The sequence below is a fragment of the Leopardus geoffroyi genome, chromosome C3 (assembly GCF_018350155.1).
Source record: "Leopardus geoffroyi isolate Oge1 chromosome C3, O.geoffroyi_Oge1_pat1.0, whole genome shotgun sequence".
NCBI classification, from domain to species: domain Eukaryota; kingdom Metazoa; phylum Chordata; class Mammalia; order Carnivora; family Felidae; genus Leopardus; species Leopardus geoffroyi.
This window is the reverse complement of record NC_059338.1, coordinates 58,674,233-58,694,212: the sequence shown is the minus strand read 5'-3', so window position 1 is coordinate 58,694,212 and position 19,980 is coordinate 58,674,233. Positions and strand designations below refer to the sequence as shown.

Below are 19,980 nucleotides of genomic sequence, written 5' to 3'. Positions count from 1 at the left end.
CCCAGAGCCCGACGCGGGGCTCGAACTCACGGACCGCGAGATCGTGACCTGGCTGAAGTCAGACGCTTAACCAACTGCGCCACCCAGGCGCCCCATAAAGTAGGAACTTTTTGAAGAGACTAAGGTACGTGTGCAGAAGATATCTGCACAGGCCTCTAAAACAAGGCAGAGTGTTACTTGTTCTTGGCCACACATCCTCTAAGTCATGAATTCCCAAACTGCAGGTGGCAGTTAACCGTGGACCAAATAAATAATGTCTCGCACACACGTGAACTATTATTCTTCAAATGTCTATAGGTGCTATTGTGGTCAATACAATTAAAATTCGTTTTCACACAGTTATTGATTCAAAGCAACTTTTTGTATTTGAAGCAACACGTGTTTTCCAGCTGAAGTGATATTAAAAGGGGAGGCAGATCGGGGCGCCTGGGTGGCTCAGGCGTCCGACTCGTGATTTCAGCTCAGGTCAAGATCTCACAGTTCTTGGGATCAAGCCCTGGGTCAGTGGGATTCTCTCTCCCTCTCTCTCAAAATAATAAACTTTTTTTTTTTTTTAGGTGGGGGCAGAGGAGGTGGATCCACGCACCCTGGAAAAGCTTGGAGATCACTACCGTAACCCATTCCAGGCCCCTGACCTCCTCACTGCCACTTACGTGAATAACATCTAGCTCAAGGTCCATCCACATCAAGAGCAAAATTCTGAAAAAAAACTTTCTGGAACATTCCACCCTCACAGTGACCCTTCCTACCTCTTACCATGTCAAGTTTTCCTTTTACATGTTCGTTATCCTCTCAGACATGCATGTCTTAGCACGAGCTTTCATTTTAGGTAAGGAGACTTCCTCCTCCAGGAAGCTTATTAATTCTTCTTCAGTTTCCCCTTTGTATTCCCAACAGCACTTTGCATGTGGGAGAAAATATTTTATATGCCCCCTACTCTTTAATATCTACTTCGATCTGATATTCAATAGAAAAAATGGTTTCTGGAATCCTGACGAAACCTAGGTTTGAATTTCACATGACCTTGTGCATGTCTCCTAACCTCTCTGAGCCTGAAATTCTCCATGAGGAAAGAGACAGTAGAATTAACCTACTTTATGTGATCGTCCAGAGGAATGTATGACCTAGCCACAGCAGCTAGGCAATGGAAAGAAATAAAAGGCATTCAAATTGAAAAGGAGGGGCGCCTGGGTGGCGCAGTCGGTTAAGCGTCCGACTTCAGCCAGGTCACGATCTCGCAGTCCGTGAGTTCGAGCCCCGCGTCGGGCTCTGGGCTGATGGCTCAGAGCCTGGAGCCTGTTTCCGATTCTGTGTCTCCCTCTCTCTCTGCCCCTCCCCCGTTCATGCTCTGTCTCTCTCTGTCCCAAAAATAAATAAACGTTGAAAAAAAAAAAATTAAAAAAAAAAAAATTGAAAAGGAAAAAGTAAAACTGTCTCTATTGGCAGATGACATGATACTATATACAGAAAGCTCTTAAGTCTCCACCAAAAAAAATATTTTTTTAAGTTTATTTGTTTATTTTGAGAAAGAGAGGGAAAGCACAAGTCAGGGAAGGGCAGAGAGAGGGAGAGAGAGAGAAGCCCAAGCAGGCTCTAAGCTATCAGCGCAGAGCCTGATGCGGGGCTTGAATTCACAAACCATGAGATCCTGACCTGAGCCAAAGTCAGATGCTTAACTGACTGAGCCACCCAGGCACCCCTCCACCAAAAAACTAGGGGCGCCTGGGTGGCTCAGTCGGTTAAGCATCCGACTTCGGCTCCAGTCATGATCTCGCGGTCCATGGGTTCGAGCCCCGTGTCGGGCTCTGTGCTGACCGCTCAGAGCCTGGAACCTGTTTCAGATTCTATGTCTCCCTATTTCTCTGACCCTCCCCTGTTCATGCTCTCTCTCTCTCTCTGTCTCAAAAATAAATAAATGTTAAAAAAAAAAAACTATTAAAACTAATAAATTCAGTAAATTCGCAGGATACAAATTAACATACAGAAGTCAGGTGCATTTCTATACATTAATAATGAGTTAACAAAAAGGGAAATTTTTTAAAAATCCCATTTAGGGACACCTGAATGGCTCAGTCGGTTGAGCGTCCGACTTCAGCTCAGGTCGTGATCTCACGGTTCGTGGGTTTGAGCGCCACATCAGGCTCTGTGCTGACAGCTCAGAGCCTGAAGCCTGCTTTGGATTCTGGGTCTCCCTCTCTCTCTCTGCCCCTCCCCTGCTTGCACTCTCTCTCTCTCTCTCTCTCTCTCAAAAATAAATAAAACATTTAAAAACAAAATCCCATTTATAATTGCATCAAAAACAATAAAATACCTCAGAATAAATGTAACCAAGGAGCTGAAAGACCTTTTACCCTGAAAACGATAAAACACTGATGAAAGAATAATCTTCAGATGACACAAATAAATGTAGAGATGTACCATGCTCATGGACTGGAAGAATTAACACTTCCATTGTTAAACACTGTTAAAACGTCCATGCCACCCAAACAATCTAGAGATTCAATGCAATCTCCATCTAAATCCTACAGAAAAAGAAAAAAAAGCAATGTCATCTTTCACAGAACTAAAACAACAAATCCTAAAATTTGTATGGGGCCACAAAATACCCCTAATAGCCCAAGAAATCTTGAGAAAGAAGAAAGCCGAAGGTATCACCCTCCCTGACTTCACACTATACTATAAAGTTGTAGTAATCAAAATAGTATGGTACTGGTATGAAAACAGATACAGAGATCAACGGAACAGAATAGCAAACCCAGAAATGGACCCACAACTGTACGGTCGAGTAATCGTCGACAAAGTAGACAAGAATATCCAGTGGAATCTTCAACAAATGGTGTTGGGGAAACTGGACCGCGACATGCAGAAGAAGGAAACTGGACCACTTGCCTCCACCATACACAAAAACGAACTCGAAATGGATTAAGGACATAAATGTAAGAACCGAAACCTAAAACTGAAACGTAAAACTCTTAGAAGCAAACACAGGCAGTAAGTTCTTTCACGCTAGTCTAAGCAGTATCTTTTTTTTTTTAATGTTTATTTACTTTTGAGACAATGCGAGAGACAGAGTGCAAGCAGCGGAGGGGCAGACAGAGGGAGACACAGAATCTGAAGAGGGCTCCAGGCTCTGAGCTGTCAGCCCAGAGCCCGACGCGGGGCCCGAACTCACAAACCGTGAGATCATGACGTGAGCCGAACGAAGTCGGACGCTCAACCGGCTGAGCCACTCAGGTGCCCCATAATTTATTTTTAATTTACATCCAAGTTAGTTAGCATATAGTGCAATAACGATTTCAGGAGTAGAATCCAGTGATTCATCCCCTACATGTAATAAGCAGTATCTTCCTAAACCAGTCACCTCAGGCAAGAACAACTAAAGTTAACTACATGGGACTACATCACACTAAAAAGCTTCTGCACAGGGAAGGAAACCATCAACAAGGCAACCCACAGCAATCCTAGTTGCAAATCATTAAGGGGTTCATATCCGAAATACACAGACACACCTTAACGTCAAAAAACCAAACAGCCTGATTAAAAAACGGGCAAAGGACTCGAGTAGACATTATTCTGCAGATGACATCCGGACGGCAAGAGGCACATGAAAAGATGCTCAGCGTCACTCAGCATCAGAGCAAATCAAAACCACAAGGAGCGATCACCTCACACCCGTCAGAACGGTTAGTATCAAGAAGACAAAAACAGGCGCTGGCGAGGAATGTGGAAATACGGGAAACCTCGCCCCCTGGTGGTGGGAATATGAACTGATGCGGCCACTATGGAAAACAGTATGGGGGGGGGCGGGCGGGGGGGGGGGGGATCCTCAAAAAATAAAAATCGCACTACTACACGATCCAGCAATTCCACTTTTGGGCGTTTATCTGAAGAAGACGAAAACACCAATTCAAAGAGAACTGCGCACCTTTACGTTGACTGTAGCATTATTTGCAAGAGGCAAGATACAGAAGCCCTCAAGCGGCCACCCACCGATGAATGGGGTAAGGAAGATACAGCACACACAGAAATAACAGAAGAGTGCTCCGCCATAAAAAAGAATGACATCTGGGGCACCTGGGTGGCTCAGTCGGTTAAGCGTCCGACTTCGACTCAGGTCACGATCTCGCGCTCCGTGAGTTCGAGCCCCTCAATGGGCTCTGTGCTGACAGCTCAGAGCCTGGAGCCTGTTTCAGATTCTGTGTCTCCCTCTTTCTCTGACCCTCCCCCATTCATGCTCTGTTTCTGTCTCAAAAATAAATAAACGTTAAAAAAATTTTTTTTTTAAAAAAAAGAATGACATCTTGCCGTTTGAGACAACATGGATGGACCCAGAGGGCATTACGCTACATGAAGTAAGTCAGAGAAAGAAAATGTCACAGAACTTCACTTCTACGTGCAATCTAAAAGCAAAACAACACACACCCACGAAGCAGAAACAGACTCAGACGGGAAACAGTGGGCTATCAGGCTGGAGGGGCCGGCGAAACAGGCGAAGGGGATTAAGGGGCACAAACTTCTAGTCATAGAAGAAGTAAGTCACAGAGATGTGATGTGCAGCATAGGGAATATAGTGAGTAACTGTGTGTGGTGACGGACAGTCACTGGACTTATTGTGGGGGGTCATTTCGTACCAGGAAAAAGCAATGTACGTGGAAACATGCGAAAGCAGGTAATGGCCTGGCTGTCAGGGAATAAAACTCAAAAAATGTTTAAGCTACTTAAGATACAAAAAGAAGACTCCATTCTTTTCTCTCCCCTTCAAATTTTAAGGACCGCCTAAGACATTTCACTTGACCGCTTAAGTGGATGACACACAGGACAAAGGACGCACTGCAAATGGAAATGGCTGGGGCTCCACGGGGACGGTGCTCAGGGCTTCAGGACTTGAACCTGACTGCTCCATCACTGCAGGAGGGGCTCCCGCCCAGCCGGAGTCGCTTCAGTGACTAGCAATGCGAGTGCCCCGGCTGAGTCGGGGTGGCGGGCCCTCAGCTGAGGTTCCATGCACAGCACCCTACCCTGAAAGAGAAAATCTCATTTTTTTAAGGGAGTGTCAGGATGGCTGGGGAAGGACTGAAAATGCCCACATAGAAGACTCTAGGTAACAATCAAACGCAATCACTACCCCAATATTTTACATCAGTGTTTCCCAAAGGAAGGGCGCTCTGCCTCCCCTCCCACCCCAGGGAGGAGTCTCTGGAAATGCCCAGGGACATTTTTGGGTGTCACATCTCAGGGGACAGCTCTGGCATGTAAGGCCAAGGACACTGCTGAAGACCCCCTGATGCAGAGGACAGCCCCCACAACAAAGAATTACCCAGCCCAAGACGTTGACAGCACGGAGCCTGAGAAATCCTGTTCCACCACGGTACTTTGGGTTTACTGCATGTACTTGAACAGATCGAAGGAAAATAAAACAACTCTCTCCCTAAAACACACACACACACACACACACACACACACACACACACACACGTGTGCATGTGCGCTCCAAGAAGAAGAGATGAAAACTATGCAGGGAATAAGGGTAAGATTACTTCCATCACAAGAGAAACAATGGTATCATGTTAATTGGTTTTTACTCTCGATCATTTGTTTTATTCGTAATCCTCCCGGAGCCCAGCACACTAGCTAAACTCATACCACTAAAATTGAGAATGTTATTTCTGAACGTGTAAAAAATTTTTTTGATGTTTATTTATTTTTGAGGGAGATAGAGCGTGAGCAGGGGAGGGGCAGAGAGAGAGGGAGACACCGAACCCGAAGCAGGATCTCGGCTCCGAGCTGTAGCACAGAGCCCGACGCGGGGCTCGAACTCGGAGACAGCAAGATCGTGACCTGAGCCGAAGCCAGACCCTGAACTGACTGAGCCACCCAGGCGCCCCTATTTTTACAAGCTTTAAAGCAATATCATTTCTGAATCCTTTTTTTCTGCTGACCATATCTGAGACACATGCCGTCACAGATAGCCCTGCTGAATAAAGGATGTCCCCTCCTACCCTTCCCACGCTGCTGCTGGTTCCTGGGCACTCCCTGCTTCCCCCTTCCCAGCCCTCACTCAGCCACCCCTAAGAAGGTTTCCTGAATACCTACTCTGTGCCAAGCTGGGACACAGCACTGGGACACAGCACGGGGCAAGGTACCAATATCTCTCCTCTCCTGGAGCTTTGTGTGGGGTATAGCTTTGTGCGAGCTTCACAGGGAAGGGGACACAAACAGTAAACAAATAGACAATGAATATACAAAATAATTCCAGATGGTGCCAGGTGCTATGAAGAAAGATACCAGGGGAAAGAAGAAGGAATGGGTGAGTGGGCTGGGAGTGGGTAGTCAGAAAGTCTCTCCAGCTGACATCTGATCAGAACAGAAAACAGTGCAAAGGAATTTCAGGCTAGGGAAGAGCCTGTGCAAAGGCCCTGAGGCAGAATGAGCTTTAAGGCATGCAGACTACCCAGTAAGGGGCAGACTACTGAGGACTCCATGGCCGTGGTGAGGACTATGGATGAGAGCCCATGTGTGACAGAGGCCCCTGGAGGGATGTGACCGACCTGTTTTAAAGGACCACCCTTGGGGCGCCTGGGTGGCGCAGTCGGTTAAGCGTCCGACTTCAGCCAGGTCACGATCTCGCGGTCCGTGAGTTCAAGCCCCGCGTCGGGCTCTGGGCTGATGGCTCAGAGCCTGGAGCCTGTTTCTGATTCTGTGTCTCCCTCTCTCTCTGCCCCTCCCCCGTTCATGCTCTGTCTCTCTCTGTCCCAAAAATAAAATAAAAACGTTGAAAAAAAAAAATTAAAAAAAAAAAAAAAAAAAAGGACCACCCTTGCTACAGGGTAAAGAAAAGATGTAGGGCGAGCGCAGAGGCAGGGACACCAGTTAGCCCAGGTAACAGGTGAAGGCTTGGACAAGGGTTATGGTAACGAAGCGGTCTGAAATGAGCAGATGTGTTTATCTCCAACCTTTCAGAGCTAGGAGCGGCCACAGGAGCAACCTGGCACAGCCGTGTTATCTTACAGACGATGAAACCAAAGCTCAGTCACATATGTAATTACTGGCAGAGCCCAGATGTCCTGACTGCCCTCTACACACCTCTGCCCTTCCTGGCCGTCCCGAGACTGGGTGGGGAGTGCAGGAGACAGGCAGGAATAGGAATCCTCTAGAAGGCAGGCGTAGTCAAATGTAAAATAAATGACTGTCTTGGGGCACCTGGGTGGCTCAGTCAGTCAGTTGAGCGTCTGACTTCCGCCTAGGTCATGATCTCGCCATTATGGAGTTCGAGCCCTGCTTGGGCTCTGTGCTGACAGCTCAGAGCCTGGAGCCTGCTTCAGAGTCTGTGTCTCCCTCTCTCTCTCTCTCTCTCCCTCTCCCTCTCTCTCTGCCCCTCCCCCACTCACCCTCTGTCTCTCTCTCTCTCTCTCTCTCTGTCTCAAAAATAAAAAATAAAATATAAAAATAAATGACTGTCTTGCTTTGGACAAGGATGACCTCCTCGCCAAATCCAACGGGTCCTTCCTTGAACTCCCCCAGCACCTGATGCCTTCGACTACGTCATTTTCCTCTGAGACGCCCCCCTCCCCCCGCCGCCGCTCTCTCCTGCTTCTCCCTCCTTCCATTCCTTTCCAGGCTTACTGACCTGCAGTCGCCCTGCCCGTGTCACTACTACTGCCCAGGGGCCACTCCTTCTCTGTCTGCAGAGGAAATCAACTGCTCCCTTTGCTCCGGGGGTTGTCCCTGAGTTTCCTCTGCAGAGTCACCCTTTGCAGACCCGGAGTTCATGTGTCTTCATGGACGTGACACATGATTTATGCCTCGCCCATCAGCACATTCCAAACCCCGCTGACCCACCTTATGACTCGGTTTGTGAGACGTACAGACAGCTCCCCTCTCCCGCGGGATTCGCACTGGCATCACCCCCTAGCCATCGTGAGCGGGGAGCCTGAGACCAGAGCAGGTAAGAAAGTGAGTCCTGATGAAATCATTTGAACCTGGAACGCAGGCCTGAAGTCAGATACACTCTGGAGCTTTTTTTAAGTTTGTTTGTTTGTTTGTTTGTTTGTTTTGAGGGCAGGGGAGGACAGAGAGAGAGACAGAACCCGAAGCAGACTCCACGCTCGGCAGGGAGCCCGACACGGGGCTCAATCCCACAACCTCGGGATCATGACCTGCGCCAAAATCAAGGGTCAGATGCTCGACCAACTGAGCCACCCAGGCGCCCCCACTCTTGAGCTTTTTGGTGATGTGAGCCTATAATAACTTTCCTTTCTGCTTAAGCCAGTGTGAACTGGATTTTCCACCACTTGTAGAAGGAAGAGTCCCGCCTGAGACCTCCTCTCTGCACGCGCTCTCTACACCCCCCTAAACAGGGATGACTCCGAAATCTCCATCTATATCGCTCTTCAGAGCTCCAGATTCATATCCACCCGCCTAGTAGGTGTTTCCTCCCATACTTTCCTCCCCATACTCCCTTCCTGCCACACCCAGGCACCTCAGCTAGAACATGGGCAAAATGGAATTCGTCCTCTCTGCTCCTACCATTTCTACCATCTCAATATGCTATTCCCCGTGTTTTTCACTGCCCTGGAAAAAACATCACCACCCGCCCCAAGCACTCAAGACAGAAACCCAGGGCATCAGAGAGTACTCTTGCTAGGTAGTCCTGATGGGGCTAAGGCCCCGACTGACACGAGCCACGGGACCTGGGGGAGATTCATGAACATTCCTGAGCCTTGGATCTTCTTTCATACGGGCTTGCTAGGTGTCAGTGAGATGCCGTATGTAAAGCAACGCGTGCTGGTCACTTCCGTTCCCCGTCACGGACACGTAGTGCCTCCCTAAATTCTGACTCACAACTCCATCGGCCACTGTCATTACCCCGGCCCAGGGCCTCGCTATCTTTGCCCTCGATGACTACCGGACATTTCTATCTCATCTCCTTCCCACCCTCCAGTGTTGCTGGACCGGCTGACTCCTAACCAGCCTGGTCACGCCATGCCAGGCTGGGCCACCGGCAGAACCTATCACGGACACGCCCTCCACTGCGGCCCTCCTGAATCGCTCGATCCCCGTTCTCCAAATATACCCACTGCTGTACCTCACTCCCCTGATTTTGCACGGAAACGTGTCCACTGTCGGAATGCCCATTCTCCCTCTTCCCCCGCCTAGTGAAGAGCTCGTCCTTCACGCTCGATGAAAACAATCCCTCTAAAAACGAAACACAAGAGGGATGCCACATTGGCCAACGAGGCTCACAGGCAAATTCAATCCCTGTCTTCCCTGGTGTCAGTGAGGAGGGAACCTGAAAAAAAGGGAATAGGAAAGACACAATACTTTAAAATAGTGTTAAGTGCGAAAAAAAAAAAAAAAGCAAAGAGAACAGAGAGGAAAGAGAAAACGTAAGAAGTTAGTCTTGCGATTGGAGAGGACTTCCTAAGCAAAACAAAAAACTTGGGGGAGGGGGGGTCACAGAAAAGTGATTCAGACCCAATCATGTAAAAAGTCATCACTTCTGCACAAAGGTACAGTTAAGTAAAGCTAGGGAGGAAAACATAAAAGGCAAAATATCTGATTTATTAACAAGAAAAGAAAGTCCAGGATTTAGAGACAGCCTCAAAAACTGAAGAGATCACAAACAATTCGACAGAAAAACTGCAAAGGATTTCATGGGCAGTTTGAAGGAGTGTAAACTGACTAAGCTTTTTTTCAGTGTAAGCTTGGGAAAACCTAAAATGCACAGAACTTTGGTACGGAATGATCTCGAAGACGTAGGTTTTGTTTCGCTTTGTTTTCAGTCCATAAGCAGAATAGGGTATATTGTATGCTACCGTATTTTTTTCTTTTAGAGGGAGAAAACAGAAGACACATTTTATTTGTCTACAGATGCATAGGCTGACTCTAGATGAATACACAAAAACTGGCAAAATTCATTATATCCAAAATAGGGAAAGAGAGGGCTGAGATAGGACGGAGATATTACCTTTTATACCCTTTGAATGTCGTGCTTTAGAAATACTACCTATCCCCAAATACTACCCATCCCCAAACAAGGAAACCTAAAAGTTAGTAAATAAATTCAATCTCTTGTCTGCACCATCTCCAGATCCCAATAAACAAAGGGAATTTTGCTTAAATAAATGTTTAAAGTAACATACCTTCACCAGCTTCACTTGTAGGAATAGGTTTTATCCAGAAATACTCCCGTGTACACAAGATCTTGAGGGTGCATCCCTGCCCTGCGGCCAGAGGCTTTGGACAGGCCCTTCTCCCGGCCGGCCCCATTTCTCCAGCGCTGCCCACAGCCCCCTTGTACAACCCCCGGTGCATGCCCGGGACCCAGACGGGAGGGGCCGAGCTCCCTCCACGAAGTGGGGCGGGGGCTCACGCTGCACTCGGGGACAGACATGGGTGGAGGGTGCCTGGGTAGCTCAGTCAGTTAAGTGTCTGACTCTCAGTTCGGCTCAGGCCACGGTCTCACAGTTCGTGAGTTCGATCCCTGCCTCGAGCCCGCCTGGGATTCTCTCTCCCTCTCCGTCTCTCCTGCTCTCTGTCTCTCAAGATAAATAAACTTAAAAAAATATATAAGTATCAATAAACAATATTGCATATTCACCCGGATTTCCAGACTCGGGGGGCATATACTTAGGCCCTGAAGAAGGCCTAGAAAATAATACATTTGCAGTGGTTACCTCTGAGGTGAGGAGAGGGAGTGGAGGGAACTTTATTTTCCTATACACGTCCTGTATTTTATTTTCCTATACACGTCTATATTTTTAAAAATCTTTCATAATGACTCATGTTTATGAAAAAGCTACCACACTCTAGATATGCTTTCTATTTTTAAAAAAAACTTTTTTTAACGTTTTTATTTATTTTTGAGACAGAGAGAGACAGAGCATGAACGGGGGAGGGGCAGAGAGAGGGGGAGACACAGAATCGGAAGCAGGCTCCAGGCTCTGAGCCATCAGCCCAGAGCCCGACGCGGGGCTCAAACTCACGGACTGCGAGATCGTGACCTGAGCCGAAGTCGGACGCTCAACCGACTGAGCCACCCAGGCGCCCCGATATGCTTTCTATTATTCACCCAGGGATGCCGGTTTGTAAGTGGCAGGCTGACTTCAGATTGTGCTCTGGATCCAGGGCTCTCTCACCGGTTACTTGAGTGAAAAACAGACACACCACCGAACGTGCCCCCTTCATGTCTTACCCCCCATCACAGAGAAAACGCCTTCCTTTAGGCTCCCAGCTTCCCCGAACGCATCTGCCCTGAACGCCTGCTGCGCCCATAACTGGCCACAGAAACAGGTAGCAAGCAAGTTGCAAGCATTCTCTTGGCATAAGACTAGACTCCAAGGAGACTGACACTGGCTGAACGAATGAGGGGCTGAGTCATTAAGTCAGTCCTCCCTCCAAACTCCAGCCAGCACTGCTGGCTACCTCCAGTTCTGTTGTCGTTTCTTTTTTTGGTTCTCAAAGGAAAACAGCTAGAAGACACCCCCCCCCCCCAACTCCAGCCACGCTTCATCGCTTCTTAGAATGACAGCAACTTCTTCCTAAGGTCCAACCCAGAGGCTGTCGGCTGGCAGTCTGCAGGCAACAACCAGCCGGCACCTATAATCTGCTTGCCCTGCGTATTTTGAAAAGGGGTTTGAATTCGTTACTAGCTTTAAAAACATGAGATCCTTTTCCGTAACAATTTACAGCTTCCCCCCCAACATTCAGGTCAAGCAACAAGGGGCTGGAGCTGTCTCTTCACAGGGAGGCGTGTCCCCCACCAGCCCGCCTGCCTGCCTGCCCTCCTCTACAGGCAGGCCTCCTGACTGGCCCAGCCCGCAGCAGAGTTTACACTACAGAACCGTACCTCCTTTGGCGGACATGTAGGTCAGTTCCGGTTCAGCCCATTCTGTCTTTCACGGAACCCAAACAAAGAGCTCAACCCCTCTGACGACACGGTCCTCCTTCGTCTCTGATACTCCCACCATGCAGGGCTGCAACGCAAAGAGAAGGATAGGAGTACATGAGGTTGTGGATTTAGCTCCTAAAATGCCAGGCGGGTCTCTCTTTGAGGGGGTCCCTAACCTCCTCGCCGTGGCGGTAGAGCTTTGGGACAGGGAGAAGTCCTGAGTTCGAGGACCCACCTGGATGACGGAGTCGATCTTAAAAGTACCGCCACGTCAAAAAACCTGAGTTTGATTCTGGCTCCTTATTGCTGGGCCAAGTACTTAGCTCTCTTGAGTCTGTTTCTCCACCTATAAAATGGGCTGATAGCACTTCACAGGGCTGTTAAGTGAATGAAATTTTTAAAAAGTGTATACGATCGTGCTTATAAACAGCTTACAACTACAAAATAAGATAGGTGTGGACTAGAACAAGAGGGAAGCTGTGGAAGAAGTGACAGAAAGGGGTGACACAAATCCCAGTTAAAGAAAGGTGGATGAAGAGCCCGTGGCTGTGTGATCTGAGGTCCCTCCTGCCTCCTCTTTCTGCCTTGAGCTCTGGGAAATGCCTCTCCTCACCTGTCTCATGGCTGCAGTAAGGGAAAGTCACTTTTTCCCCATGCAGTAGCCCCCTGCAGCTCATTTCCAGGGACAGGGAGGGAGGCTGGGCTGAACCGGTCGCTGGCCCGGTGATGTCCTCCCCAGCCAGGAGCACGCTGAGATAGGCGTGCCTGTCGTTACCATTATCCCCATTGGACACATCAAGGCACTGAGGTCCTTTCCCTCCAAAACCACCCCACCTCCCGACTTCACAGGGAGGAAGATCAAATGACCTTCTCTGGAAAGCACTTCGCAAAAAAGGATGAAAGGTACAACAGCGAACAAAAATAGCCACAAAGATGCGATACAAAGTCATGCCAATGCACGGCCGTGTGGTTACTGGAAAGCAGACCTCTCGGGAGCGCACCAGAGCATCCCAGTTCCCCAACGGACATTCTCATCTCCCACGCCTTTGTCAAGAGGTTGCACGGGGCTAAGGTCTGGCCCAGAAGGCTGGCCAAGTCCCCCCAAAGCTAACCGACTCTCGCTCTGGCAGATGTGGGGGCGGCGGAGGCGCCCATCGCGCCGCGCCAGGGTCGGCCCGGCGACTTCTGAGCGCGCCTCCCGCCCAGGCTCGGGGACACAGCGCCCTGAGCCCGACTGGGAGGGTGGGACTCACCTGGTCCTCACGGATTCCAGGCGGGAGACGAGGCCGCTTAGCCCCCCACGCCTATCCCCGAGGGAGGAGTGAGCCCGCCGCCTGGAGCCCCTCCGGGCCGGGTCCCGGGCACGCATGGATGCCCTCCCCTCCAGGGGGTCGTACCAGGGGGCTGCGGGCGGCGCTCCAGAAAAGGGGCGGGCCGGGAGCAGAGCCAGTCCGAAGCCCCCGGCCGCAGGGCAGGGACGCGCCCCCAAGATCTTCCCACAAAGAGCTCCGGCTCCCCACCCGTTGGCGGAGCGCGGCCGGGAGCACAGCTCCCACCCGCCGTGGGGGGGGGGGGGGCGCGGAGAAAGGAGAGCGCCGTGGGGGCGGGGAGGCGTGGGGGAAGGGGCGCAGAGACCCTCCCCGTCGCGCCCCCGCGCGCGCGCGCGCGCGCTCGGGCCCGCCCGCCCCGCGCCCCGCGCCGGGCTCACCGCGCCGCCTCCGCCGCCGCTCAGGGCCCGGCCCGGCCGCCTCCCGCCTCGGCGGCCGCCGCCGCTTCCTTCCTCCTGGCTCGCGGACTGGAGGTTTCGGGTTTCAGGCCGCCGAGCCCCGCTTCGCTCCTCCCGCCGCCCCGCCACCAGCACGCGGACCCGGGCGGGCGCAGGCCAAGTAACTTTGCGGCGCTCCCGCCCCTCCTCCGCCGCGCCGCCCCGCCCCCCGCGGCCCCCCGCGCCCGCGCCGCCGCCCCTCCCCGCCCCGGCGCGCCCCTCCCCAGCCCCGCGCCCCTGGCTCGGCGGCCGCCAGCCCTCGCGGTCGCTTCTTCCCGTCCCTTCCCACGGCCGGCCTCGCCCGCCGCTCTTTGTCTCGCCCTCACCCTCTCGGCTCGCCCCGCTTCGCTCCGGTGGCCCCGACGCGGGCCCTCCCTGACCCCGTCCCTCCGTCCCAGTTTCAGCCGTTGGGACGTCCCCTTTTCCATCTCCCTCTCCATCGCACTCCTACTTTCGGATTCTCCCCCGTGGGTTCCGCACAGCCCCGTTCTCCTCCCCCTCCTCCTCCAGGCTCGCCCTGCACTCCCGCTGGCCTTCCCTTTCCTGCCCACCTTTCCTTCACCCACCCGACGTCTAGGGACAGCTGCCGGGCGCCAGGCACCGCGCCGAGCCCTGGAAACATCATAGGGAATCGACCTGGAGGCCGGCCTTTGAGGAACCCGCAGCCCTCGAGAGTGAGAGGGTGGATGTAAACAGACCCCTACAGTGTTGCTCTGCTCGGCCCGTGAACCACAAGGCCGAGGAGCAATCCTTACAACGCGCAGTCCAGAGCGCTGCCCGTTCAGAAGACAGAGCATTTCCTTTTCGTAATGTTCTTTTCCCCCCTTCTTCATTCCCCACGTTCTGTACCGTCCCTAGCCTCCTGGCGTTTTCTACGCAGCAGTCTTAATAAGGGGAAGAAAAGTTGAAGCAAACGGGCGAACTGGAGCGAGGAGGAAGGGAGGAAGAAAACAGGGCAAGAAAAGAATCAGGTCAGAATTTACAAAGTCCAGTTCACCAGACTCCAGCACAAACTGATGCTGCCCCCGGAGCAGGATTTAAATTCCTCTGAAATCCATCTGCTTTGAGGAATGCATTAATTATTCCCTTATCTACAGATTGGCACTGTGGGAGAAATAATTTACTAGCTTGCACTTGCCAAACACCCAGCTTGTCTTCAGGGACAGACGGGATAATGGGGAGGGAAAAAGTTAATGGATGCCTTAATATTCCTACGGGATAGATGCTTTACTTGGTCAAAAACCGGAAGCTGAAGCTCCTCTCAGAGTCTAGGTCGCCAGAAAGCCAGATGCTGAAGGAGTTGAAAGCGGTTTGTTCTCCAGAGTATTTTAGACTTTTCTAATGAAATACCTGGGTATTACTATTATTATTTGGACTAGCATTGACTCTGGCACTGGCTAATCTTTGTGACCCTGCGGAGTTATATAACTTTTCCGAATGTCAGTTTATTCTTACATAAAATAGGCATCCTCATACCTGCCTATCTGTGGAGTTTAAAAAGACAAAACGAGGGGCACCTGGGTGGCTCAGTCGATTGAGCGTCAGACTTCAGCTCAGGTCATCATCTCGTGGTTTGTGGGTTCGAGCCCCGCATCGGGCTCTGTGCTGACAACTCAGAGCCTGGAGCCTGCTTCGGATTCTGTGTCTCCCTCTCTCTCTCTCTCTCTCTCTGCACCTCCCCCACTCGCACTCTCTCTGTCTCTCTCTTATAAGTTAATAAACATTTTAAAAAGTTTTTTTTAAATAAAAAGATGAAATGAGATTAAGTAGATCATCTGGTGCCATGGAGCCTGAGAGCTAAGCCCTCTTGAAACCTGGCATTCAAGAAAGGTCTGGAAAGATCTGCCATAGACTGACATGGAGAGAATGAGAAAAACAATTATGGATCTTTTGCCTCCATATCCACCCATGATACGAGGGTGCCCTTCCCATACTGAACTCCACTGAAAACCTTTTTTTCTCCCGCTCATTATCAAATATATTATTTATCACAAAGGTTTTTCTTCCCATAGCTCATTAGCTCAGAACTTACTGTGCATTCAAAGATAGAAATTGCTGCCAACAAATGCATTTTTTCAATTGCTCTCTTAAGATTTTTCTTCTAGTAATACTGAGCTGTGAGCAGTATTCACTCAGATGCAGAGAAGAGATAGAAAAGTTATTTTTTAAAATGTTTATTTTTGAAAGAGAGACAGCATGACTGGGGAGGGGCAGAGAGAGAGGGAGACACAGAATCCGAAGCAGGCTCCAGGCTCTGAGCTGTCAGCACAGAGCCCGACTCTGGGCTCCAACCCACAAACCGTGAGATCATGACCTGAGTGGAGGTCAGATGTTTAACCGACTGAGCCACCAATAAAGAAAAGTTATTTCACTAAGTAACACTGTATAGGTGACAGTTGTGTGAAAAACATGCAGTGGATTTGGGGTGAGAAATGTTTTTCAAGAAAAGAAGAGAAAGATACATAGTAATTTTCTTTTTCCAAGTCGCTTTCATAAGCCACTCCCTTTTGGGGGCCCCAAAAGATTTCTGAACTAAGATAACGAGAGGCTTTGTCCAACTGAATCCTAAATGCTGGCTGAAGAATCGCACAGGTTAAGACATCTTTAAAATAAGCTATCTTGGGGCGCCTGGGTGGCGCAGTCGGTCAGGCGTCCGACTTCAGCCAGGTCACGATCTCGCGGTCCGTGAGTTCGAGCCCCGCGTCGGGCTCTGGGCTGATGGCTCAGAGCCTGGAGCCTGTTTCCGATTCTGTGTCTCCCTCTCTCTCTGCCCCTCTCTGTCCCAAAAATAAATAAACGTTGAAAAAAAAAATTTTAAATAAGCTATCTTTCCAATCCAGCCGTCCACATACAACTAGTCAAAGCAAAATTGTGGAGTATGATGCCTGTTCTGCATAAAATATTATATCCCCACCCTCGCGGCGCGTGTGTTCGAGCCCCGTGTCGGGCTCTGTGCTGACAACTCAAGAGCCTGGAGCCTGCTTCGGATTCTGTGTCTCCCTCTCTCTCTGCCCCTCCCCACCCTCACTCTGTCTCTCTCTCTCTCTCTTGCTCGCAAAGATAAATAAACATTTAAAAACTTCCTTAATAAAAAAAAAGAAGAAAAAGATGACAACAAGGATAGTGGAAGATTCGGAGGAGTTAGAACCCTGGCACGCTGCCGGTGACCATGCACAATGATGCAGCCACCTTAGAAAACAGTTTTTGTTAGTTCCTCAAAATATAAGGCATAAAGTTACCATATGACCCAGCAATTCCACTGTTCGGTATTAAAGCAAGAGAAATAAAAACCTACATTCACACAAGTCTGTATCAAACAAATGCTCGTAGCAGCATTATCCATAATAGCTAAAAAGTGGAAACAACCCGATTGCCTATCAATTGACGAGTGGATAACAAGACGGGGCTAGCCATACAGTGGACTATTACTCAGTCATAAAAAGGGATGAAACACTGACCCCCTGCTACAACACGGGGGAACCTTGAAAACATGAGGCTAAGAAGCAAGACAGAAAGGGCCACATGTTGTATGATTCCATTTATTTTTTTAAATTATTTTGAATATTCAGTTTTGAAGGAGAGAGAGAGACAGCGTGAGCAGGGGAGGAGCAGAGAGAAAGGGAGACACAGAATCCAAAGCGGGCTTTAGGCTCTGAGCTGTCAGCACAGAGCCCCATGCAGAGCTCGAACTCACAAACTATGAGCTCATGACCGGAGCCGAAGTCGGACACTTCGCCGACTGAGCCACCCAGGTGCCCCTGTATGATTCCATTTATATGAAATATCTAGGACAGGTAAATATAGAGAGACAGAAAGGTTAATGATTACCTGGGGCTGAGGGTAGGGTTGTATGAGAAGCCACTGCTAACAGTTACAAACTTTCTTGAAAATGTTATAAAATTAGATTATGGTGATGATTACGCAACACTGTGAATACATTAAAAACCAGTGAAGCGTACAATTTAATGGATGAAACTTACGGGATGTATCCTGAGGGTTGCACAGAATGACCTCTGGCCCAGCTCGGGGGGGGGGGGGGGGGGGGGGGGGCTGTGATTACCGGCACTTTTTAAGCCAGATGCTTGGTTCAGGGGTGGAGACAGGCCTGGGGCCCTTGGGTCAGGATGAAGCCTCAAGGACATACTGCTGAGAATGCTGGGTGGGTGGAACCAAAATTTAAGAAACACAGAGCTGTGAGAAACGGTAGAATTGAGGGCCTGGCTAAATCACGTGATCCTTGACGAAGCCTCCCTGAAGATGATGTACACCTGGAGGCAATCAATATTATTTTATTGAGCCAATGGGGCTTTAATTTTTGTTATTTGAAATAACAGAAGGCGTGTAGGGGCACCTGGGTGGCTCAGTTAAGCGTCCAACTTCAGTTCAAGTCATGATCTCATGGTTTGCGGGTTCGAGCCCCGCGTCAGGCTCCGTGCTGACAGCTCAGAGCCTGGAGCCTGCTTCGGATTCTGTGTCTCCCTCCCTCTCTCAACCCCTCCCCAGCTCGTGCCCCACCCCTACCCCCCTCAAAAATAAATCAATTTAAAAAAAAAGGCGTGTAACTGAGTGGTCGTCAATATCACATTTTGGAAATCTATGGGGGCATTTTGGGATTGTTACAATTAGAGAACACTCCAGATACTTAGTGGGTGGGGCCAAGTATACCAGATGTCTTGCAGTGCATGACAAAAAAGAACATTTCCCAGGGCCCCTGAGTGGCTCAGTTGGCTAAGCATCTGACCTCAGATCAGGTCATGATCTCACGGTTTGTGGGTTCGAGCCTCTGCGTTGGGCTCTGTGCTGACAACTCAGAGCCTGGAGGCTGCTTCAGAATCTGTGTCTCCCTCTCTTTCTGTCCCTCCCCTGCTCGTGCTCTCTCTCTCTAAGATAAATAAACGTTTAAAAAAAGAACAATGCCCTTCACATGTGACTTTTGAAAGACCACAAAAAAAGTTATTTTCTGATCTAGAGTCAAACTGTTGACATCTAAGCATGCAGGTGTTCTGTTTGTTTGCTTTGCACGGTTTTGTTCTATCCCAATGTATCCAGGAATGCCGTTACTGTGTAAATTGAAGGAAGAGCTTTCCTGAGAACAGGCTCAAAGGAAGTGAAGGAGTCAGCCCAGTAGACATCGGAGGAAGTGTTTCGGGCATGGAGGAAAGGCGGTGCAAAGGCCCTGAGAAGGCTCTGTATCTAGGCTGTTTAAGAGACAGTGAGGAGACCCATGTGGCTTGAGAAGCACGCTTAAGTGGTACAGAGGTAAAATATGAGTTCCGAGAGGAAACAGGAGACCAGATTGTGCAGGGTCGTACAGATCCTTTTGGCTTCTCTCTGGGTGTGATGAAAGTTGTGGATAGAAGAATGATATAATCACTTCCTATTGTTATTAATATTAGGAGATCATATTAAAGTTTCCAAATTCTGTAGGTAGGTAGATTGTGTTATGACCAATTTCATTTCAAGATACTAAAAGGCTGTTACAAAATATCTGTTATTTTAGGGGCGCCTGAGTGGCTCAGTCGGTTGAGCGTCCGACTTCAGCTCAGGTCACGATCTCACAGTCCGTGAGTTCGAGCCCCGCATCAGGCTCTGGGCTGATGGCTCAGAGCCTGGAGCCTGTTTCCGATTCTGTGTCTCCCTCTCTCTCTGCCCCTCCCCCGTTCATGCTCTGTCTCTTTCTGTCTCAAAAATAAATAAACGTCAAAAAAATATATATATATATCTGTTATTTTAAAAGGGTGTGTTAGACTTGAGAATCGTCCCCCTAACGAATGTGGCAGGTCTTGGGGGGCACTTGGACAGCCGCCTCTTGCCAAGCACAACCCCCAGGGGATCCGGATGCACCAGCTGGGAGCCATAACTTGGAGACAAGCCTCTGAGACCTCCCCCTCGCTCTTTCCTCCCTTGTGATACCACGTACATAAGCAGTTTTCTCTTCTGCCTTCATACTGTGCCTGCTTCCAGAAAATGTTGGAGGAGGCTTACAAAAGAAGACATGGAAACAATATGGCTGATAAAATAGTTCCAGCAAACTGACAACCATGTATAAAGAAGGGGGAGCGACGTACCCACGAACCGGTTTCACGGGGGTGGGTTTACTCTGGGTCACGTCCACCTGCAGGTGAAGCCGTACATGATGCCGTGGCCGCAGACTCACTGGAAGCTGCCTAGTCTCCTTGCACTCTCTGCCTTGTATTTGAGGCAGAGAGAACAGGGTGTATGTGTGTGTGCGTGTGTGTGTGTGTGTGTGTGTGTGTATACAGGATGGCCAAAGAGAAGGAAGAATCTGTCCAAAATTATAGGAGATACAGGTATTTGAAAATTT

At 49.7% G+C, this 19,980-nt stretch overlaps 1 long non-coding RNA gene across 1 annotated transcript; it reads right to left on the bottom strand.

Moving 5' to 3' along the window:
* Positions 1-4,301: 4,301 nt before the first annotated feature.
* On the bottom strand, positions 4,302-13,137 carry LOC123585178. The gene is made up of 3 exons (XR_006705965.1): positions 12,126-13,137; positions 11,849-11,975; positions 4,302-5,019 (listed from the first exon to the last, which is right to left on the bottom strand). It is a non-coding gene; the product is annotated as an uncharacterized LOC123585178 (long non-coding RNA).
* Positions 13,138-19,980: the final 6,843 nt, after the last annotated feature.